We start from the raw sequence: 25,353 nt of genomic DNA on the forward strand, positions 1-25,353 counted from the left end.
TATTGTGTCCCTGGAGATGTTTATTTATTTAAAAAACACTTAGGGTACTTTCACACTAGCCTTAGTGTGATCCGGCTGGAAGTTCCGTCGCCGGAGCTGTCTGCCGGATCCGCCGATCAGTGTGACATCTGTCTACAAATGCATTGCAAGAACGGATCCATCTTTCCGCTTGTCATGCGGATAGACGGATCCGTCTCGCAGACTTTTTCACAGTTTTCCCGGTCTGCGCATCTGTCCTTCAGTTGTTTCGCAATGCCAGATCCGACACTAATGCAAGTCAATGGGAATTAATGCCGACTGATCAGCGACTGATCAGGCATTTTGGATAGACATAATACCGCAGCATGCTGCGGTATTATGTCCGCCCAAAATGTCTGACAGTGACTGAACGGAAGGCATACTGATGCAAACTGAACTGATTTTTATCCATTCAGAATGCATTGAAATATGCCTGATCAGTTCTTTTCCGGCATAGAGCCCTTTTGACGAAACTCTATGCCGGAAAAGAATAACGCAAGTGTGAAAGTACCCTTAGAATGCTTGACAATAAAATACACAAAGTAATACTTACATATGGAGTGAGTAATATCCCAGTTCGATGCTTCCTGGATTCCCCGCTGATCTTTGCTTCTTGGAACATCTCTATACAAACATGTGACAGCCGGTGATTGGCTGTAGTGGTCACATGTCTATATCGAGAGGGACCGGGATATGCACATGTGAATGGAGCCTTAGTACTGGAAGTTAGCAGAAGGTAGCAGATAAGTGTGTTTCTTGTTTCATATATGCCATATTCCAGAGCCTAATTATAAAGGGGGTTAAAGCTGGAAATCCCCTTTAAGGTCTGGGCCAGTGTTCCTCTGTACAGCTTCTTTTCTAGAGTCTAGAACCAGCTGGAACAATGCTAGTAGCAGATCTCTTATTCATGTCAGTAGATCCTGCTGTACCGCTTGTATGAACTAAGTAACAGAGCCAGTCACTGATTCCAGATGGATCATTCCAACCAATGGTGTAGATATTGTTGGGATCGGTATATATGGGATGGGGGTTAGCAATGACAACATTCAGAGTCTTCAGAGGTTAAAAATATATCTTGGCTTTATTTGGTCCAGCAACAAAACAGTAACATCACATAGAGATCAGTTCACAGATAACAGTATTCAGAGCACAGACGTTCCACTGTGGCTACTGTGCCTTCCTAGACTCAGACCTTGACTGGGCTTATCAACAGTTTTATTCACCAGTAAGGAGTCCAGCAGCATTGCCTGGGGTAATTGGGGAAAAGGGGGGGATGTACTGGAGGGGGAGGGAATGGCAGGTCCCACTGCCAACCTACCTGCCATTCCAAAAGAATCCAGGCCTGGAAAACAAAGGTACTAAAATCCTCAGCAAACAAAATTTACTGAGGAAACCCAACTTTCCTGGATTTTTCATCTCACCTACATTTAAAAAATGTAGATGAGATGTACACCCCCTCCAGGTGTCTCCAATCTACCTATGTATTCTATGATAGATAGACAGACAGGGGGACAGATAGAGGGGAAGACAGACATACAGATAGACAGACAAACTGACAGACAGACAGATATGGCCACTGTAGATGGTGTTCCAGGGCTTACGGACTAATGGGCATGATGGTAGGTTAACTCCATTTAGTCCATGGACCGGCAGCTGCAGCAGGTGTTCTTTTTTTGGGTCCTTTTTTTAAGCCATTTACGGAACCGGTTCAGGCGGGATGTTCTCTTAGTGATCTTCTCCTTCTCTGATTTTGGTGTTATGTTTGTGATTTCCTTCTCTGTTTTAGATGTTACCTTTATGATTTTATCCTCCTCTGTTTTGAATGTGACCTTCATGTTTTTTTCCTCCTCTGTTTTAGATGTTCTCTTTATGATTTTCTCCTCCTCTTTTTTGGCAGCTTTAAGTCTTTTAATAATTGGCATTTCTTTCTTGATGTTATCCATTGTTGGTCTGATGTTTTTGTTAATTTTCAATACAGGTTTTTGAACAACTACAAAATGAGAAGGAAACCATCAGCAGGTAGTAGATATAACAGAATATATCCTTTTAATATTATGAGCAATGCAGTAATATAGCGATGCAGCTAACCAGCAGACATGAGCTGTCTCATCTCTGAATTCTGGGGTAATTGAAGGACCCCCAATGTGTGTGATGAGCAGATATGAGAGGTAACCCTAAGCTCTGCCTGTTCCCTGCTTATATATGTTATTAGATAGAAATTATTACCTGGCTTCTCCACTCGAACCATCGCTAAATCAGTTGCCTGTTTTTGTTCACGCCGGCGCCAGGCCTTGTACTTGTAACTGTGAGACAGAGAAATGTCCTGACATGAGTCGGTACAGATGACAATATTCAGTTCCCATTCAGAATATACCTATGAGCCCCCCTCCCCCACTACAGGGGGTGAGATGTAAAGGTGCAGTATATAACAGGCAGGAAGGATATAGTGCTGTATTCTATATTACATCATAATACAGCACCGGGAAAGGGGGGACAGCGGTTACCTGATTATATCCCTGCCTCATCCGGCCCCTGTATTATAACCTTGCTGCAGTAGTTACTGCGCCCCCTGTAGGTAAGACAGTACAGTGTATAGAGAATAATGTGATGTGTAGAATAGAAAAAAATTGGAAACTCACCAGGAAAAGATGATAATCGCACCGGCAATCAATAGACATATGCCTAGCGGCAGGACAACGCGGTACATGACTGGTAATAAAGACACAAGATGCTCGTTATCAATTCTTATCATGGAGAACATATTCGACAAGACATTGTACAACATCTCTAGATCCTCCTGATGCCAGCAGTGCCCTTCGTGAGGACATCAGCAGGTAGGCACTGGCAGCTTGGCTGGGCATGGAGGGGTAATTGCTGGACTGTGAGCTGGTAAGGTCTGGATAAGGGGCACATCATTATATGTTCCAGCATCACTTTATAGGACCAATCCCCCAAAGGAGCAGCTTAGTGGCTGTTCTCCTCCACTACAGTCAGGGCTTGGTAGAGGATGATGAGAGTAGAATTAGGAGAGGAAGGAATTGACTACTCACTGTTGTTTGCACCGGCGCTGTCCGGACCGGGGGTTGTCCTCCCTGATCCTGAGAAAGTCACTGTCCATGAAAGAATGAAGGAAAATAAAGACATGAAATCAATGATAGCGGCAGCTGAACCCCAAAACCGGGACACGGGGAGACAGAAGATAACAATAAATCAGTATTTAGTAAGTGCCCACTAGTGGTGGCTACAGAGAAAATGTCATCATTTAAGGCCATTGTATGAGATTAGAAACCTTGCAGCTTTATTTCTGAAATATCCTCCCTCTTGTCCAGGGGTTGTGTACGGTATTGCAGTTCAGCGCCATCCAAGTAAATGGGGCTCAGTTACAATGCCGCACACAGCCCACTGTCCTATAACCTGAGCTCCAAGCCACAGAGATACCAGCCAGGTTTGCCTCTAGGACCCGTAATCATGTAAGGATAAATACAATATTCAGCCCCCATTCCGTAAGATAAACCCCCAGTGATAATATCCATTACCTTCAGGTGTTTTTGTGGGCTTTCCTTGAACATAAAATGTAAAAAATAATAGAAATACAAGAGCAATTCTTCTCGAATCCATAATCTCCAACAACTAACCCTCAAAAGAATCCAATGTTCCCCAACACATAGAAGCCTGGACACAGCATTGTGATGTCACCAAGCTTCAGTATTCTAAGGGGGCGGGGCTTCTGGCTGATGTCATCAGAGATCTAGTCTGAATGAAGAACTGTATATAGAGCAGTAATGTTTAAAGGGGAATGCCACTTTTAGTAAACCTTTAATAAAGTCATAAGGATTTTGGGGTTATTTATCAAACTGGTGTAAAGTAGAACTGGCTTAGTTGTCCATAGCAACCAATCAGATTCCCGCCTTTCATTTTGGACTGCTCCTTCAGAAAATGAAAGGAGGAATCTGATTGGTTGCTATGGACAACTGAGCCAGTTCTACTTTACACCAGTTTGATAAATGATCCCCATTATGTATATTATAGCATCAGACTACACAATTATGATACAGAATTTATACATTCAGAACTCCTAGGTGGCAATGACGACTCTCCTTCCCTCTTTTTTTTTTTTTAAGTCTATGGGGGTCATTTATTAAGACCGGCATTTTAGACACTGGTCTTATTAACCCTATAACTGGAGGTGAATCTGCCGAAGTTTTGAAGAGGCGCCGGCATTTAACAAGAATGAGTGTCCTTATAAATCTTCAGCCTCAATGATAGGACAGTGTAAAGGGGTCCTTAGTCTGGGCCTGTGCAAACCAACCTTCATGTCCAGGATGGCTACCAGAATCTTACAATACAACACCACATAGGATAACAGAGTAAGGCCTCATGCACACGGCCGTTGTCCGGTTGTACCCGTATTACACCATCTGGATCCAACTGCGGAATCCGCACGGATGTTGCCCGTGCATTGGGGACCGAAAATTGCGGCCCTACATGCACGGAACGGCCTTGTGCATGAGGCCTAAGAGGGAATAAGCAGAGTCCAAAACTTATATTCTGTATATTTATAATTAGAAATATGTTTTCCTGCCAAAATCTTACTGTGCAATATATAGGACATTTGAAATAGTACTTAAAGGGACACTGACAGGCCAAATCAGCATATTTAGTTATATATATGACATTACAGGTCTTATACAGTCTATTAAAAGCATCTAAGTATCCCCCCTGTCCACCTTATAAATACCGAAAAATAAAGTTTTATAACCTGCCTGTCTCGTCACCAATCTGCCCAAGGGGCGGCGTTTCATCTCAAAATGCGCCCAGCCAGCCGCTCCCAACTGCCGTTCTGAAGCCCCGCCCAGCTCATCATTATTCACTTTGCTGGGCGGCAGCTACAACTCTCCACAGTGGTTACATCGCGCCTGCGTACACACCCAGCTTGCGTCTTCGAGGCCGCTGCAGCCTCTGCCTCATGCGCATGCGCCAGGCACTGTTCAGAGCAGCTGCTCACTCACATCTCAAAAGGGGTTAATGATAGTGCGTCCGACCTCCAAATCTTCACTCCGCCCTCATTGTCTGTGTGTACACAGTGCAGACAAAGAGAGGCGGAGGAAGAGCTTGAGGTTCGAGTACGTCTAGTGTCAATTTCTGGTGGACTAATTTTTCATAATAAAAAGGTAAATAATGTTCCCCCCCATTAGTTTCTGTTATACATTTATATTGGACGCACTATCATTAACCCCTTTTGAGATGTGAGTGAGCAGCTGCTCTGTACAGTGCCTGGCGCATGAGGCAGAGGCTGCAGCGGCCTCGAAGACGCAGGCTGGGTGTGTACGCAGGCGCGATGTAACCACGACGGGGCGCAGGCGCAGAAGATTAGACATGAACGATGCCAGGAGGATTCAATTGCCCATGCGCAGGATCGTGACTGGGGAGAGTTGTAGCCGCCGCCCAGCAAAGTGAATATTGATGAGCTGGGCGGGGCTTCAGAACGGCAGTTGGGAGCGGCTGGATGGGCGCATTTTGAGATGAAACGCCGCCCCTTGGGCAGATTGGTGACGAGACAGGCGGGTTATAAAACTTTATTTTTTGGTATTTATAAGGTGGACAGGGGGGATACTTAGATGCTTTTAATAGACTGTATAAGACCTGTAATGTCATATATTTAACTAAATATGCTGATTTGTCCTGTCAGTGTCCCTTTAAATATACATAAAATAAAAGTATACTCATTGCTAAAAAAACATAGTGCACCAAAAAGGAGTTGTTGGAATGGAATGAAACGTTGTATGTGTGAATGTAATGATGATAAATGTAAGTGATCACAATATTAGAGGGAAAGGTTGACTTTATCGTGGAAGAGCAGACTCTAGGACCCAGTTGGGCTTCCTCTAGCCTGGATACAAGATGAGATACAGTTGGGTATGGAGGCATACAGATTCTGTATGGTATCCTGTGGCACATTTACCTACAGATGTTGCGGCTGGGCCAGTAAATCCTGCACATATGTAGGTTGTTGAAGCTGACATCCCAGCAGGTCCTATAAATTCTTGATAAATCAGGTGACAGGGCAGGACAAGGAAGTGTGGAGGAGACCTGTAAAACCCTTGCTGTGTGCTGGCATTATCCTGCTGAAATATGGCAGTTGGAAGCCCTGCATGAGAGGAACACATGTGTCCGCAGGATGTCCTGCACACATCGCTCTGCTGTTAGTGTCCCTCGTATTACTGCAAGAGTCACTGTCCTATGCGGTGGCTCCCCAGATCATCACACCAGCAATTGGGACAGTGTGTTGCTCCACAGCAAAGGTAGAATTGAAGAGCTCACCATGAGGCCTCCATACTCAAACTCAACTATCATGGGTTCTCAAACAGAACCGGGTACATTGGTAAAAACAGATGATACGGTTCCAGTTCATAGCGGTACGGGTTTCTTATTAATGTAAACAAAGCGATGGTGGCTGGCTGTTAATGGCAGGACATGTAAAGGGCGTTTTGACACCAAATTTCCTTCTGCTAAATTTCCTTTTCCACTGCGCCGCAGGAGAGAGGAGGAGCGTAAACGGGCGGGCAGAGGCACACGGAGGGCGGGGTTATGAGCCGTTGGGGAGGTCCGGTCTTGGGCTCGGAAGATTGAGACGCCGCCCTGGGCACTTTAGAGGGCGCATTTACAGAACCTACAAAGTTCATTTTTGGCTGAAACAAGACTCCGGTATATGCAACAAAGGTACCGTTTTAAACTTCTGGGTGGCACATATAACGCTATTGGATCTGTTTAATAGGCTCAAATGTGGTGACAGACTCCCTTTAAGTAGAATGAAACTCTCCATTCCATTCTAGCCCCCCTCTGGAGAGAATTGGGCTAGTACTACTTCCTGCAGGAAGGGTGGGGACCAGATAGTTCCAGTTAGTACCAGCTTACCCCCTGCAAGGGGAAGGGTGTGCAGGGGCACGTCTCTGCTGGACATGCCCATGCCAGCCAGAGCACCTTAAGATCTGCTGGCCATGGAGGCCAAAGCTTGAAGCCTCAGGAGCCAGGAGGAAAGTTCCCTGGCATAACCTAGTCAGACTACAGAGAAGAAGTGCAGCATGCAGAAGAAGCTGAGTTATACAGCCAGTCTGTCAGTACAGCAGAGTCAAAGAGAAGCATAGAGCAGAGTTGAATTTGCCTGCCAGTTTAATGCTAAAGCCTGCTGGAAACAAGACAAAGCCTGTAAACTGTTTGAAGAAACGTTTATTCAAGTAAAGCTGCCACTGAACTTCATCTCAAGGTCTGGACTCAAGTTATTCTTTCCAATCCCTCCATTATTCCCCCTATTTATTGCTTTGGAGCCAAAGCCTGGGGTCCAGCGGTATCCAGGTAGGAGCACCGTGACACGCATAAAGAGACATTTAGGTCTCACTACACCACTCGGCATTCCTACACTTGGGACGCGGTATATAGGAGGGGCCTGGGGGGAGGCACACATTGCACAGGACAGGCATAGCTAGAAGCCTGCATCAAACAGTGGATGCCTATAGCTACAGGTACCAGAGTACAGCTGTAGAGAATGGAATCAGGAGAGAGAGACATTTTCAGCTAGTTACCTTCTGATTGTCATCTTCTGCCACTATGATCTGGGAGGAGAAATTGTACTTTGTTATGAACTGTGGTTACATCTGCTGCTAATAATTTGTTTGCACTTAGTAAAGAAAGATGTTCTTTGTCCTATAATCTCTGCCTGGTTCCTTCACATCACTTATTCACTGCACTGAACCCCAGGTAGCAATGGCCTTCGGGAGTACACCGTGACACAACATAACAGTATCTCGTCAGGGCCACTAAAACTCCCATCCTCTGTAATGGCTCCTCAGGTGTCCTCCTGCATTAAAATAAGGTGATGAGACGTCCTCTTTTCCTGGACATGTCCACTTGTTCAGCTTAATAAAAAGTCCAGCAATGATATTTAAAATGGCCAGGAATGTCCGGCATTTTTAAGGTAGGGGGCATACTTAAACTTTATTTCAGTGTTTATTTGTGTTTTTTTTAGTCAGTTACAGGACAGGACAGGGAGTGGTGAGTATAACTCTGCTAGGGCTGTTATTACTCACTGCACCTTGGTCTGGTGCTCCGGTTGTCCGCCGTGTCCTGACAGCATTCAGCGTGAGGTTGTCGTACACACAGGCATGCACTGTGACCTCACTCTGAACGGTGTCTGGTCAGTACAAAGCTACAAGAGAAGTGTGCCGGATCTCCAGAGTGTCGGTGCTTTCTGGAACAGGAGAAGTAGGTTTTATTTTTTTTTATTATTATTTTTTGTCTGATCTCAGGTCTGATTTATGCAATGCAGGTGGAGATCTGTTTTAAGGGGCCATTACTTTGGAGTCTAATCTAAGGTCTGATTGATGGAGCGGGAATGTTATAGGGGCCATTACTTTGGGTTCTAATCTGAGTTTTGATTGATAAGGGGAAGAATTAAAGGGGCCATGATTTTGGGGTCTAATATGAGGTCTCATTGATGGAAGGGGGTGTTATAGTTACTATTACTTTGGGGTCTAATCTGAGGTCTGATTGAAAGGGGTGTTATATAGAAGTCATGATTTAAGGACTGATCTGAGGTCTGATTGATGGAGGGGGGTCTTATATAGGGCCATGACTTTGGGGTCTGATTTAAGGGATTGAGGAGTGGGGGTTATATGGGCTATGAATTTTCTGGTCTTATCTGAGGTCTAATTTAAAGGGTTTCTGTCACCTGAAAAATGGGTATTAAGCTGGCTGACATTAGCGATGTGCTAATATCAGCTGAACATAACTATATTAGAGCCATCTCACTGCCTAAAGCCTTTATTGAGAAAAATGAACTTTTATAATAGGAGCAGAGGGGGTGTTGAACCTGCTCCTAGAGGCTCCGTTTGCCCACCTTTTTTCACGCCCTTCTTTTCTTGATTGACAGGGCCAGGCAGCGCTGCTCTCCTCCCGCCGGCCGTGTCTGCAGTGAGGCGCAGTGAGGGAAGGACACTCGGCGGCTGCTGGCTTCCTCACTGCGCCTGAACGGCGCGAGATTTATACTGCAGACACGGCTAGCAGGAGGAAAGCAGCGCTGCCTGGCCCTGTCAATCAAGAAAAGAAGGGCGTGAAAAGAGGTGAGCAGACAGAGCCTCTAGGAGCAGGTTCAACGCCCACCCCATCCGCTTCTAGAGGCTATTTAGCATATTATAAAAGTAAATTTTTTGTGGGTACAGTGGGTGAGAACAACCATAAAAACGTAATATAATTGAGCATAAAAATCAACTCTTACCCCGGTGTATTGCTGTCCAAATGATGCAAAATACAACCTGCCTTCATTATCACATCTCGATTTGCTTCCTTAGGATCTCCCAGGTGCATATACTGCTTCAAAGCATCTTTGTCTTCGACGCTGAGATTCTGGAGTGCCCACCTCTCGATGGCCTCTATTGCATCTTTATTAGTGAATGGTTCCTGCTGAAATCTAACGATATGGTGGTAAGAGTTGTTAGCATGGATGGATAAGACACAAAATTTATGTAAACAAAAAGAAAAGTTCAGTTTCCATGGGTAACTTACTTTTCTTGAAACCTCTGCAGGTCCTTGCTTGGATTTGTTATCAGCGGAAAAAGGAAAGAAAAAAACTATTCTCAGCGCTTGACTCTGCTTTCAGCAATGTGTGTCGGATGCACCGGAAGTAGAGCAGAATGTGTTAACCGCCTCCGGACCGCCTAACGCAGGATCGCGTTCCAGAGGCGGCACCGCTGCGCACAGTCACGCATATACGCGTCATCTCGCGAGACGCGAGATTTCGCTCAAAGCCGGCCCGCGCATGCGCATCGCGGGCCGGCAAAAGTTAGAGGACAAGTTCGTCACCAGCGTGCCAGCCACGATCATTGGCTGGCAGGTTGGCGATTTTCAAAAAAACGAATCACAAGCCAGATAACACATCATATTAGTAAATATGATGTGTTATATGGCTTGTCTGCTCCTCTGCTGGTCCTTTTCGTCGGTTGGATCCAGCAGAGGAGCAGACATCACTGTGAGTACCCACCAACACCACACTTAGCCCCAGATCTCCCCCCATCACCCGAATTAACCCCTTGATCGCCCCTGTCAATCACCTAGTGAAAGGAAAAAAGTGATCAGTGTAAACTGTCACTTTTTTTTTTTCACTGGTATTGGCTGTTAGGTTTTAGGATAGTTTAGGCCCCTTGGTTAGGTAGTTTAGCGTCAGTTAGCGCCCAGGCCCCCGCACCGCAGTCACTGATTCGCTGATCAGCATTTGTACATTTATAGTATCTGTAAGTGATCAAAACTGATCACAGTCAGATCTATAATTGTATTAGTGTCACCTTAGCTCGCCCTCCACCCAAAACGCAGTGTTTGCCCGATCAGGCCTGATCGGTCGCCCACACGTGCGTTCACCCACACCCGCCCCGCCGCAGTGACAAAAAATATATATTTTTTTGATTACTGCACAATCACTTTCCAAGCGCTGCGGCGATAAAAAAATCTGTTTTGATATTTTTTATCAACCGCAGCGGCCTCCGGTACTTCGCTAGCCTCCCCTTTGTAAGACAGGCTTGCTTTTTTTCTTGGGTAGTCTCAGGGAATACCCCTAAATTTAATAGTCCAAATGTCAAACAGGGGGTATTCTTCTGAAGAGGCCTACAGGATTCTGACCCAGTCGGATGAAGAATGGGAACCCTCATCTGACGAATCTAGCGGGTCAGAATATGAACCTGTAGAAAGCAGTGGCTCTCTGACCCAAAGTTCGGACGAGGAGGTGGAGGTCCCTGATAGAACCAGGCGTACCCGGCCCTGTGTCGCTAGACCACAGGTTGTGCAGGATCCGCTTCAAGAGCAGCAGAGTGGGGCTGGCGCTGTCGGATCACGTGGTGAGGCATACACCAGCAGCGCAGCCCTCCCTGGACCTAGTACCAGCACTGCCGTACAACATGGTGAAGTAGCGAGCACCAGAAGGGCAGTTGAAGCTGGTACGGTGGCACGTGCAGTAGTTACCCCGTCGCAGCCACCGCACAGACAGGCCCGTAGAGTCCCTGAGGTGCTGGCAAATCCTGATTGGCAGTCACCAACTTCAGCCGCACCTGTAGTTCCCCCTTTCACCGCCCAGTCTGGAGTTCGGGTTGAGACAGCTCAGATCGGTTCGGCCCTGGGATTTTTTGAGCTGTTCTTGACTGCGGAGCTCTTGGACTTAGTCGTGGCAGAAACAAATCGGTATGCCACACAATTTATATCCGCCAACCCGGGAAGCTTTTATGCCCAGCCTTTCCGGTGGAAACCAGTCCAAGTTTCCGAACTTAAAATTTTTCTGGGCCTTCTCCTCAACATAGGCCTGACAAAAAAAGCATGAATTGCGGTCATATTGGTCCACGAACCCGATTCATCACATGCCCATGTTCTCTGCTGCTATGTCCAGGGCACGATTTGAGGCCATTCTGCGTTTCCTGCATTTTAGCGACAACACCACCTCCCGTCCCAGAGGCCACCCAGCTTTTGACCGGCTCCACAAAATTCGGCCCCTCATAGACCACTTCAACCAGAAATTTGCAGATTTGTATACCCCAGAGCAAAACATCTGCGTAGACGAGTCCCTAATACATTTTACCGGGCGCCTTGGCTTCAAACAATACATCCCAAGCAAGCGTGCCTGGTATGGGGTCAAATTGTATAAGCTCTGTGAAAGGGCCACAGGCTATACCCACAAATTTCGGATCTATGAGGGAAAAGATCAGACCCTGGAGCCGGTCGGTTGCCCTGACTATCTGGGGAGCAGTGGGAAGACAGTCTGGGACTTGGTGTCACCCTTATTTGGCAAGGGGTACCATCTTTATGTGGACAATTTCTACACAAGTGTGGCCCTCTTTAGGCATTTGTTTCTAGAACAGATTGGCGCCTGTGGCACCGCGCGAACTAGTCGCGTGGGCTTCCCCCAACGGCTCGTTACCACCCGTCTTGCAAGGGGGGAGAGGGCTGCCTTGTGGAACGAAGAACTGCTCGCGGTGAAATGGAGAGACAAGCGTGACGTTTAGATGCTCTCCTCCATTCACGCAGACACGACAATACAAATTGATCGAGCAACCCGTGTCATTGAAAAGCCCCTCTGTGTCCACGACTATAATTTGCTCATGGGAGGGGTGGACTTCAATGACCAGATGTTGTCTCCGTATTTAGTTTCCCGACGCACCAGACGCTGGTATAAGAAGGTGTCTGTATATTTAATTCAATTGGCTCTGTATAATAGTTTTGTTCTCTACAGTATGGCTGGGAGAACATGATCCTTCCTCAAATTTCAGGAAGAGATCATCGAGAACCTCCTGTATCCAGAAGGTTCCGTGGCCCCATCCACCAGTGTAGTTAGCCGTCTACACGAGCGACATTTCCCCAGTGTTGTCCTGGTACCTCAACCCAACCGTCACCCCGAAAAAGATGTCGTGTCTGTAGCAGGAGTGGAATAAGGCGTGACACCCGCTATTTCTGTCCTGACTGTCCTGACCACCCTGCCCTATGCTTTGGAGAGTGTTTCCGGAAGTACCACACACAGGTACACTTAGCATAGGGATTGCATCTCACAGGACAGGCACACAGGGCTATTAGGGCCCTTTTACTCACAGCTACTGCAAACCTCTCCTTTCACCTGGGATAAAGTGCATAATGTACTTCGCCACATCTTTGGGCGATTTGCGCTTTGCACATTGTCCCATGGGGAAGGAGAGGTTTGTCCTATAAAAGGTAACAAAAAAAAAAAAAGTTAAGCAAAAAAGTTAACTTCAGTTTAAAAAGTTAAAAAAAAGTTTATATGTTCTGTTCCAAAGTTATTATAAAGTTAATAAAATTTATTGCGTTGCGGCCTGGTTTTTTCTTTTTTGTTTTGTTTTTTTTACCTTCCAGGTGGACCAACCGATGAACCAGCTGCAGCACTGATGTGCATTCTGACAGAAGCATTGCGCTGCTGTCAGATTACACACAAGTCGGTGTATGCGGCGCTGCAAGACGAGATTTCTCCTCTGCAGTAAAAGATACGTTTGCCAAGGCATATGAGCTGAGGAGGTGGCGGTGTTCATATGCTTTGGCAAACACTTTGTATATATAAAAAAAAAAAAATCCCGGCAATGATTTATTCATCCACATCGATGATGTGAATGGATAAATCTGGTTTGCCAGGGCATACGAGCTAAGTGGGTATGGATGTTGGGCGGAGCTCCTATGTCCTGGCAGACGCCTTTCCCCTCCTTTTTCTTTTTTTGGCAGAGATTTTTTCATCCACATTGATCGATGCGAATGAAGAAATCTGTGCCGTTCATTTTTTTCTTTCAGCCCAGAGGCTGAACGAAAAAAAAAAAATCTCATTACCCGTATGCTCAATATAAGGAGAATAGCAGAAACTCCTAATGCTGGCCATACATGTAATGATTGCGGAGACCCTCAAATGCCAGAACAGTACAAACACCCCACAAATAACACCATTTTGGAAAGAAGACACCCCAAGGTATTCGCTGAGGGGCATATTGAGTCCATGAAAGATTGAAATTTTTGTCTCAAGTTAGCGGAAAGGGAGACTTTGTGAGAAAAAAACCCCAAAAAATCAATTTCCGCTAACTTGTGCCAAAAATTTTTTTTTCTATGAACTCGCCATGCCCCTCATTGAATACCTTGGGGTGTCTTCTTTCCAAAATGGGGTCACATGTGGGGTATTTATACTGCCCTGGCTTTTTAGGGACCCTAAAGCGTGAGAAGAAGTCTGGGATCCAAATGTCTAAAAATGCCCTCCTAAAAGGAATTTGGGCACCTTTGCACATCTAGGCTGCAAAAAAGTGTCACACATGTGGTATCGTCGTACTCAGGAGAAGTTGGGGAATGTGTTTTTGGGTGTCATTTTACATATACCCATGCTGGGTGAGAGAAATATCTTGGTCAAATGCCAACTTTGTATAAAAAAATGGGAAAAGTTGTCTTTTGCCGAGATATTTCTCTCACCCAGCATGGGTATATGTAAAATGACACCCCAAAACACATTTCCCAACTTCTCCTGAGTACAGAGATACCACATGTGTGACACTTTTTTGCAGCCTAGGTGGGCAAAGGGGGCCACATTCCAAAGAGCACCTTTCGGATTTCACAGGTCATTTACCTACTTACCACACATTAGGGCCCCTAGAATGCAAGGGCAGTATAACTACCCCACAAGTGACCCCATTTTGGAAAGAAGACACCCCAAGGTATTCCGTGAGGGGCATGGCGAGTTCCTAGAATTTTTTATTTTTTGTCACAAGTTAGTGGAAAATGATGATTTTTTTTTTTTTTCTTACAGTCTCATATTCCACTAACTTGTGACAAAAAATAAAAACTTCTATGAACTCACTATGCCCATCAGCGAATACCTTGGGGTGTCTTCTTTCCAAAATGGGGTCACTTGTGGGGTAGTTATACTGCCCTGGCATTCTACGGGCCCAAATGTGTGGTAAGAAGTTTGAAATCAAAATGTGTAAAAAATGACCGGTGAAATCCGAAAGGTGCTCTTTGGAATGTGGGCCCCTTTGCCCACCTAGGCTGCAAAAAAAGTCACATATCTGGTATCTCCGTACTCAGGAGAAGTTGGGCAATGTGTTTTGGGGTGTCATTTTACATATACCCATGCTGGGTGAGAGAAATATCTTGGCAAAAGACAACTTTTCCCATTTTTTTTATACAAAGTTGGCATTTGACAAGCATGGGTATATGTAAAATGACACCCCAAAACACATTGCCCAACTTCTCCTGAGTACGGAGATACCAGATGTGTGACACTTTTTTGCAGCCTAGGTGGGCAAAGGGGCCCACATTCCAAAGAGCACCTTTCGGATTTCACCGGCCATTTTTTACACATTTTGATTTCAAACTCCTTACCACACATTTGGGCCCCTAGAATGCCAGGGCAGTATAACTACCCCACAAGTGACCCAATTTTGGAAAGAAGACACCCCAAGGTATTCGCTGATGGGCATAGTGAGTTCATAGAAGTTTTTATTTTTTGTCACAAGTTAGTGGAATATGAGACTTTGTAAGAAAAAAAAAAAAATAATCATCATTTTCCACTAACTTGTGACAAAAAATAAAAAGTTCTATGAACTCACTATGCCCATCAGCGAATACCTTAGGGTGTCTACTTTCCGAAATGGGGTCATTTGTGGGGTTTTTCTACTGTCTGGGCATTGTAGAACCTCAGGAAACATGACAGGTGCTCAGAAAGTCAGAGCTGCTTCAAAAAGCGGAAATTCACATTTTTGTACCATAGTTTGTAAACGCTATAACTTTTACCCAAACCACTTTTTTGTTACCCACACATTTTTTTTTATCAAAGACATGTAGAACAATAAATTTAGAGAAAAATTTATATATGGATGTCGTTTTTTTTTGCAAAATTTTACAACTGAAAGTGAAAAATGTCATTTTTTTGCAAAAAAATCGTTAAATTTCGATTAATAACAAAAAAGTAAAAATGTCAGTGAAGGATTCTATTTCAGTTCAAAACCTATTTTTATATAAGTTTATATTACATCATGTCCCATACATTAATATATTACATAAGCATGGACACGTAATGGGTCAAAGTCCATATGATAAGCTATTACTAAGAGGTTTTTCTCGTATGTATGGATAGCCTTGGACTCTAGTAGAAGATAAAGATAAATTAGCTGGCTAAAAACATGTGTTACTGTTTAACTTAAACATCACGCCATTTGAGTACTATATATATGTGTCACAAGAATAATAAAGTTTAGAGTGATTTTGAAACCGCACAGTACTGTGTCATATCTCATTATCACTCTCTCTGGCCAGATAAGGATCAAATCAAGCTGAATACCGAAGTCTTGTACCTGGGGTACACATTAAGGGGAAGATAAGGATATTTCCTTACAATTTGGGGGCTTTCGTCCGGGATTGGGAAGGTCATCCCTGATGTTTGGTAAGAAGAGACACTGATTTTTGTCCTTTAGGCCATTCCGGGGGCACTGACCACGTCTCGATTCAAGTAAGTACATAAGGGACCCTTAGATAGACTTCGAAGTACTGTGTCAGGGATACAGTAAGCATAAACTCAGGGAGTTTTTGCCTTAGGATTCTGGGAATCCAGTAACAAGACAAGTACACTTTATAGGGCTCAGGGAGCCCCTTAAAAGATCTGTTTAGGAAACAGAAGGTTTAACAGCTTGATTTGATTCTTAATAAGATAATTGTAGAAGTTTTGCATGATAACTTGTTTGATAATTGTAGAAGTTTTGCATGATAAGTTGTTTTGTCTAATAGTTATATAAGGGAAAGTGACAGACTGGGTCGTAAGTGTACAGCTGTCGTCCCAAAACTAACATTCTGTTTTGTTTTTTACTATTACTGTTTTGAATTCTTTTTGTAAGAAAATAAGTTTTAATAATGGGTAGTCAAAAATCTAAGATAGAATACCCTAAACCAGAACCAGGAGAAACATGTAAACAATATGTTGCCAGAGTCAGTCCTACAAATTATTACCTTGTTAACCCATGGGTAGATAATTTGGCAGGGTGGACAGAGGCAATGGAAGCGATAGACCCCTTTCCCAGGGAAGGAGACAATAGCATATATCACATGGACATGGTCAAGGGTCTATGCTTAGGCGACACTGCCGCCTGGCCGTATTTTGAACCTGACCCTTCATGGAATATCGATTATATGCAGAAAGGGGAGAACAATGGTTAGAGATAGCTCCCCACTGGTATGACCCCAACATGTGCAAGACAAAAGGTTTACAAAGATTAAAAGACGATAGAAAACTACATGAGATACAGACTATAAAGGAAAATGATAAAAAACATCAGATGTATCCCCCACCTTCATATATACATAAAATTAATTGTTCAGCGCCCCTACCACCCCCTCACGCACCCCTCCCTCTCTACCCGTCTTTACAGCAATATAAAAATGATGAAGAAGAGGATTTAATAGCAGCCAGTCACATAATAGCAGGTAAACAACCCACACCCCCAACTGTATCAAGATATAACTTAAGAAAGAAGGAAAAAGAGGAAAAGAATAGTGAGACCAGGGGACCTGAGACATCCATGCCTTTTTTGACGGTTGGTAATCAACTAATGAAAAAGGCTTTGGACATAGATGACCTTAATAAAATTATTAAACACTGCCCCAAGCCTACTGTGGCTCCGTCTGGCACAGTGGCTTATTTAAAGAAAGCCTGTAAAGGGAGGAATTTCACCCAAGAAGACCTTAGACTCATAATTGACGGAATAGTGGGTTCCCACAGTTCATGGGATTGGAAAAAGGTAACAGTATCAGAAATAGACCCCAATACTAGCGCAAAGGACTATATCTGTAACACTGAGTACGGACAACAGTTAATATGGAAAGAGATAGAAGAACACGTGATAGAAGTATTTAAACAAAAGTCTTCACTCCCAGTAGCCGTAGCATGTAAGCAAAAACCCTCAGAAAGCGTTACTGATTTCTGGAGGAGATTTATGGATTGCTGGAAATTAGAGGCAGGGCTACCGATTCTCCAGAATGACAGTCTAATTATTTCTACATTTATTAACAATCTATCTGATAGGCTAATGCTTACAGTAAAACAGAACGTCTCCACATGGACTTCAGACAGCATAGATCAATTAGAAATACACCTTTATGAAAAGGAAGCAGCAGGGTGTTTTGACATTAGCAAATCCACTGCCCCCACACATGCGTATGCAGGGAACAGAGGGAGGGGGAGAAATAAGCAAAGGGCAGCAGGAAACTTTGATAGATCAAACGATAGAAACCAAGACTTCCAAACCATGAATAACCGCTGTTATAACTGTGGACAGGAGGGACACTGGGCTAGACAATGCACAAAGCCCAGGAGAGACATGCAGAATTGGGGAGCACACAGCCAACAACAGCCCATGACACAAAGAGGACAGAATACAGATAGACAGGGTACGCAGACTCAGCCCAGGTTCCCCATTGATTGGAATCATCAACAACCCTACTGACGGGGCCCGGAGGGAGTCACCCCAGCTTTCACACAGGTCACCACCCACTGGAGAGATACACCTATTATTCTGCTTAAAGTTGCGGGAAGGAAGGTAGGATTCATGGTAGACAGCGGCGCCACCTCCAGTGTGCTAAATAAAGACATGTACAAGGGACCTTTAAGAAAGTCTGACCCCTCTATGGGAATTAACGGGGTATTAACTAAAACATATAAAACAAGTGCCCTCCCAATAGAGACAGTGAACGGTGAATACATCACTGACCATACTTTCAGCATCATACCGGATTGCCCTGTAAGTTTATTAGGAAGGGACCTGTTTGTGAAATTGGACTTGGGGGTAATAGTAAAAAATGACAGACTAAGTATTCACTCAACCACTATGCCCATAGTGACCCCGGCTATATGTACTTTTGTTAGTTTACAGGACCACCCTGAGCTAGGAGACATAAACCCTGCGCTATGGTCACAGGGCGACTATGACACGGGCCTGATTGATAGCATACCTTATCAAGCCAATCTTAAACCCGGTGCCACACCGGTATATCAAAAGCAATACCCACTGTCCAAAGAAAAGATTGAGGGGCTACGGCCAATGATAGAAGAATTTCTGAAAAAAGGAATCCTAGAGGAGGTGATTTCACCTTACTCAACCCCTATCAATCCTGTGACAAAGGCAGATGGTACTACCCGCTTTGTCCAGGATTTGAGGGCAATCAATAATCTCATTGTGCCCATAGCCCCGGTGGTTCCTGATGTCACAACTCTCCTTTCCTCCATCCCTGCGAAAGCCGTCTGTTTTAGCGTGATTGATTTGAAAAATGCTTTCTTCTCAGTCCCAGTTAATAAGAGTACCCGACTACTTTTTGCTTTTTCCTTTGAGGGACATCAACTGACCTGGGGTAGAATACCACAGGGGTATGCTGATTCACCAGTTGTGTACAGCATTGTCCTACAAGCCACTTTGAAACCCTGGCACCCCCCCCCCCCCCCCCCCCAAGGTTCCATCCTGATACAATATGTTGATGATCTACTGTTGTGCAGCATGTCAGTGGAGGCAAGTGTACATGATGGTATATCCTTGTTGAAATGGTTGTCAGAATGTGGTCATAAAGTGTCGTTAAAGAAACTGCAGTGGTGCAAAAAGCAGGTTGAATACTTGGGCTTTATCCTCACACAGGGGGAAAGAAGGATCAGTCCCGGGAGAATCCAGTCTATTGCGGGCCTGGTCACCCCGCGCACCAAGAAGGAAATGCTGTCCTTTCTTGGTATGATAAACTACTGTAGACAATGGATCCCCGACTGTTCTTATTATGACAATATTTTGAGGCAAGCCACTCTGGAAGAATCCCCAGAGTTAATAAGATGGTCAAAAGAAATGTTGAATGCTTTCGATACTCTGAAATGTTCATTGATGTGTAGCCCAGGATTGGGCCTCCCTGATTATAACCTACCATTCCACATGTTTGCACGACAAAACTGTAAAACCATGGCGGGGGTACCCACTCAAGAACATGGAGGAAAGTTGCGTCCTTGTGCCTTTTTCTCAAAGGTAATGCCTGCCCCTGTACAAGGGATGCCGGCATGTCTACGTACTCTTGCGGCTTGTGCAATGATGGTGGAATTGGCCACAACCTTTACACTGGGACACCACACTGTTTTGCATACTACCCATGACTTAGTGGGACTACTCAGAGGTATTCATACACAGCACATGTCAGAACAAAGATTGTCAGGATATGAAGTCCTTTTACTCAGTGATCCATCATTACAGATTAAATATGCCTCACATACGGCAGGACCAGCACCTATACTAAATGCATTACTAGGACTAAAAGGGACAGAAGACTTTTTACCAGACGAACATGACTGTCTTAAGGTACTTGAATACGAAACCTCCCCCAGACTAGACTTGTCAGCCACCCCCATACCAGATGCACCAGAAGTGTTTGTAGACGGTTCATGTTCACGTCCACTCGACACCGTCTACTGTGCAGCATATGCAGTAGTGATGCTGCCAGATATCATCCTTGAATCACGATCCGTTCATGTGCAATCAGCCCAAGCTGCAGAATTAATGGCACTTACAAGGGCATGTCAAATACACCAAAACAAACCTGTCACAATATACACAGACAGCAGATATGCACACGGGGTTGTGTGGGACCATGGGGTAATCTGGCAACGCAGGGGTTTCACTACAGCTGAAGGTAAGAAAATATCACATTCCCAGCTTATAAATGATCTGTTGGCCGCCCTCCAGCTTCCCTCACAAATAGCTGTTATACATTGCAAAGCACATACTCAAGGAAAAGATAAGATTTCCCAGGGCAATGCCCTGGCTGACAAGGTGGCAAAAGAAACGGCCCAAAAATATCCCAATCAGATTCATGAACCAGACCCTTGGACAATGGCTTGCCTAAAGCCTCCATCCTTAAGCTCCACACACATGCTGACAGAGCTTCAGAGATATGCCACAGAGGAAGAAGAAAAAGACTGGGTTTACCCTGTTTTGCAGAAAAATCCACAAACTGGATTGATCTGCAAGAACGGGACACCATGTATACCCCATCACAGCGCTGCACTTTTCATAGCACATTTTCACAGAGTAGGGCACAACAGCATCAAAACAACATGCACCCTTTTGAGCCAAAATTTCTATATAACAGACATGCAACATTTGGTTGCAGACTACATAAGCAGATGCCTGATCTGCCTTCGAGCTAATCCTGGTAATCCACATAGGATATTACACCAACATCTTGATTATCCCACAACTCCATTCACCCATTTACAGGTTGACTACACACATATCCCCAAGACAAAGGGTAAGCAAGAATACGCTCTGGTCATAGTGGACATGTTTTCTAGATGGCCAGAGGTATTCCCTACAAAGGCAGAAGATGCCAAAACCACAGCAAGGATTATCACTCAGCAGATAATTCTGAGATGGGGATGTCCCCTGGTCATTGAATCAGATCGGGGGCCAGCATTTACATCCAAGTTAAATAGAGAAATAGCTAGATTGCTACAGGTGGAATGGAAATTTCATATCCCGTATCACCCCCAAAGCTCCGGAATTGTAGAACGCATGAATCGAACAGTTAAAGACAAACTTAGGAAAGCCACAGCAGGTACTTTTGAGAAATGGAAACAAATCCTACCTATTATATTGGCAGAAATAAGAATGACTCCCAATAAAAGGTTAGGACTGTCACCCTTTGAAATCCTTATGGGTAGGCCCTTTCCAACTCCTTGGGCAAGTCACCCCCTAGTGGTACAGGAAGGCGACATAGACCAGATTAGGGAAGAATATGTCACAAAATTGATTAAAGTTCTTAGTAAAACTGAAGAAAAAGTTGCTTGTAAGTCTCCCTCTCTTCCACAGGAACCAACACACCCCTTCCGGGCTGGGGACACAGTGGTGGTCAGGATACTACGTAAAGGAAAAGATCCCAAGGAACTGGCATTCGGACCCCCTACCCAAGGTGGTAGCAGTCACTAGAACACCGATTCTCACAGAGGAGGCTCCAATCTGGATTCACGCTAGCAGAGTGAAGAGGGTCCCTGAGGCTTCTTCTCCGGTGACGGACAAAGACAAAGAGGGTGAAGCAGGTGTGAAATCCCTGAACAAAGAGGGGAGCTCAGAAGAAGCCTTGCCACAGGCTGAAGATAAAGACCCCACAATATTCTGGGAGATTTGTTTGTCTGCTGCTGATTATTAATCTTTGTGTTTTCTTGTCAATCGGACTCATTACCACTTGTATTCATCATCCAGAGGAGATAAGTTTATTATGTGGTGCACCAAATAATCATACAGTCTCTAAAAGAGCTCAGGAACAAGATCCTTTTGTTCTTGGCTCTTCTTATTCTGAACAAAATAGTATAATCAGGCTAGTGAAGGCCTTAAATGTTAGCTCATTGTGCCTTAAAGATTTACAAAGTCCACGAGACCTTATACAAACATGTGTTATTGCTGTGCCTACACCCGATGAATCCCTCCTTGAAGTCTGGTCGAGGGCTAACAATACACAATCTTTTATTCCTCTGTATGATTTCTGTGGGGAGTGTCAGAAATTAGAAAATGGCATGGATAATATTAGTGTCACGGGGTTCCGAAGGTGCACTCGGTCCCCCATTGCCCGCAGAACTGTTGCTTAGCTTTTGGAATGAGGTTCTGTGTTTGACCTCATTCCCAGGGCGGCTTTACTAGCTGGGTGGCTCCTTGCTCCTAAGTCTGCCTTGAGTGCCGAGCTGATCACTCGGTGCTCGACTGGTTGGTCTGTCGGTCATGTGACGCTGGCCACGTCACATGACCCTCACTCCCCACTATAAAGACAGGCAGCCTGCTGGCTACAGGTTGCCTGTTAATTTCTAGGTTCCTGGTATTTGTTGGACTGCTGAATACTTACCTGATCCTGTTCCTTGACCATCCTTTTGCCTGATCCTCCTGTACTGCGCATCCGTCCTGGTATTGTGACCTCGGCTCCCACCTGACTACTCTCTTAGGACTCCTCTTGTACTTCTCTGCTCTCCTGGTATTTATGACCCCGGCTTCTCCTGACAATTCTCTGCTTGCTCCATTTGTACTTTGCAGCTTTCCTGGTATTGACTCGGTCCGTTCACGTCCTGTTGTTTGTCTGTCTGTCATCCCTGCACTTACTCCAAGTTAGGGATTGCCGTCCAGTTGTCCCCTGTCATTAGGACTCGCGAGGCAAGTAGGCAGGGGTAAGGGTGGAGCGCAGTGGTCACTTCCCTTCCCCCTGTGTGTGTGTGTACGCGACCGTTACAATTAGAATAACTACTATTAACGTAACTGCAGCAGAAACCTGTTTTGCCTTTTCCCAAGACATGACTTTATATTGTGACGATAAAGGTATAAAAGAAGGACTACCTAGGAATAGTGTATATGATTACATTGATGAAACCTATAAAAAGAAAAATAGACCTGCTAGCTCCCTGAATAATTCCATGAGTTGTAATAAGACCATTGTGACTCCCAGTTTTATCTATAATATCATGCTCCCTAAAGGTTGGTTTTTGTCTTGTGGTAACAGCACCTACAATTACATTCCTGCTAATGTTATTGGAGGTCCCTGTGCATTATCCAGGCTGACTTTAGCCCTTCCCAGTCGACCCCCTATCAGGAGAGCTTACAGATCAGTTACCAAGACTCTATCAGAAGACTGTGACTCTACACTACCCCTTCTCAGTCATGCAGAATATATGAGTTTGGGCGTCTCCATAATAGGAGTGCCTGCACTGGCTATATATAATACTCGTACTATAAATTCTATTGCATGTGACCTGGCCAAATCTTTGAATCATACCTCTATTGCCTTATCAGACATACTATTAGATCTACAAGGACTACGAGGAGCAGTGCTGGAAAATAGATTTGCTGTAGATTATTTGTTGCTAAAACATAATGTAGGGTGTCAGGATTTTAAAGGAATATGTTGCTTTAATTTATCTGACCATTCCAGATCAATCCAGTCCCATATTCAATCGTTACATGACATAGCCAATAATATTAAGACGGATGTTGATTCATCCTCCTGGTGGGACTGGTTATTGAGCTGGATGCCGGATTTGAGTAGGTTAAGAAAATTATTTGTTAGTATTACAATCATAATTGCCTCTTGATCATGATATGTTGCTGTATTCAATGTATACCGTCATTAATTAATACATTTATGAGATGTAGACAAGTCTCAGATACACCACAAGCTGCATACATTCAGGTACCTCAAGAAAACCCTGGGTCCCCAGAGGATTACCAACAATATTTACAGAAATATTTTGAAAGGAAAAACAAGAAAGGAACAAACTGAAAAAACCACATTCTATAGAAATATATAGTTTTTAAGAGGGGGTTGAAGGATTCTATTTCAGTTCAGAACCTATTTTTATATAAGTTTATATTACATCATGTCCCACACATTAATATATTACATAAGCATGGACACGTAATGGGTCAAAGTCCATATGATAAGCTATTACTAAGAGGTTTTTCTCGTATGTATGGATAGCCTTGGACTCTGGTAGAAGATAAAGATAAATTAGCTGGCTAAAAACATGTGTTACTGTTTAACTTAAACATCACGCCATTTGAGTACTATATATATGTGTCACAAGAATAATAAAGTTTAGAGTGATTTTGAAACCGCACAGTACTGTGTCATATCTCATTATCACTCTCTCTGGCCAGATAAGGATCAAATCAAGCTGAATACCGAAGTCTTGTACCTGGGGTACACATTAAGGGGAAGATAAGGATATTTCCTTACAGTCAGCAGCAATGAAATACCACCAAATGAAAGCTCTATTAGTGAGAAGAAAAGGAGGTAAAATTCATTTGGGTGGTAAGTTGCATGACCGAGCAATAAACGGTCAAAGTAGTGTAGGTCAGAAGTGTAAAAAGTGGCCTGGTCATTAAGGGTGTTTAAGCTATAGGGGCTGAGGTGGTTAATCATGTGCTTGACAGTATTTATTGGGTGGAAAAAAGAAAAAGAGAGAGAACATACAAAGAAACAGGTATATGTTGTTTCAGGAGAGGGTTAACACTTACTCGCTCCTCCTCTTTAGTTAGCACGATGACACAGTCCGACATTTTTACTACTGTCACCGTGTTGCCTGAATATTCTCAGCGGTCCCTCTCCAGCCATTCCTTCACCTGTAAGAGAATGGAAAAATATAAAATTACGTTAGATGAGGCATCTCGGGTTGTCTGTCAGTAGGCAGTGATTGGAATGGCAAGTCGGTTAGTCAGAATTGTAACAAGAGCCAGGTTTTGGACGGCAGATGGTTTCCGTAGGTGCCTGATCATAACCAATGCCTCCAGGTAATAGCAGGCCAGCAGCTTTTCATTTTCATTCAGCACTTGGCCTGCATTTGCCCGTGAGAAGAGTTTGCATGCCTGATTTCTTGCCACTTGGAGCACCTTGCGGCACTCCTCGGTAGAAGGCCGAAGCCTGTGTTTGTTAAAACAAGAGTTATATTACGGCATGAACATGTATACCAAACTGTTCACTAAATAAACTTAATAGGACTTACACCCGCTTCCGTCTTTTCGCAGACTTTTCGTTGATTTCCATTGTCAGCTTCTTCGAATTCGAAGAAAGACCTCGGAAGCCTCTCTGTTGTTCTCATTAATCTCATCCGTAAAGTCGGCAGACACCACGTACTTGGCAAAGTTACCTATATGAATGATATAGTTTTTTACCGTTCCGTGCGATACTTTTAAACTTAACAGAGTGCTGACAAACTGTTTAGTCCTATCGATGTTTTGTAGAAAGTCAAGGTTGATCTTCTCCGGATCCATAAAATGCAGG

General features: G+C 44.3%; 1 long non-coding RNA gene across 1 annotated transcript; it reads left to right on the forward strand.

Moving 5' to 3' along the window:
• The first annotated feature begins 1,067 nt into the window (after positions 1-1,067).
• LOC120998687 lies at positions 1,068-9,697 on the forward strand. The gene is made up of 3 exons (XR_005778461.1): positions 1,068-1,079; positions 3,898-3,899; positions 9,363-9,697. It is a non-coding gene; the product is annotated as an uncharacterized LOC120998687 (long non-coding RNA).
• The last annotated feature ends 15,656 nt before the right edge of the window (positions 9,698-25,353 follow it).

Source organism: Bufo bufo, chromosome 4 (assembly GCF_905171765.1).
Source record: "Bufo bufo chromosome 4, aBufBuf1.1, whole genome shotgun sequence".
Taxonomy (NCBI): domain Eukaryota; kingdom Metazoa; phylum Chordata; class Amphibia; order Anura; family Bufonidae; genus Bufo; species Bufo bufo.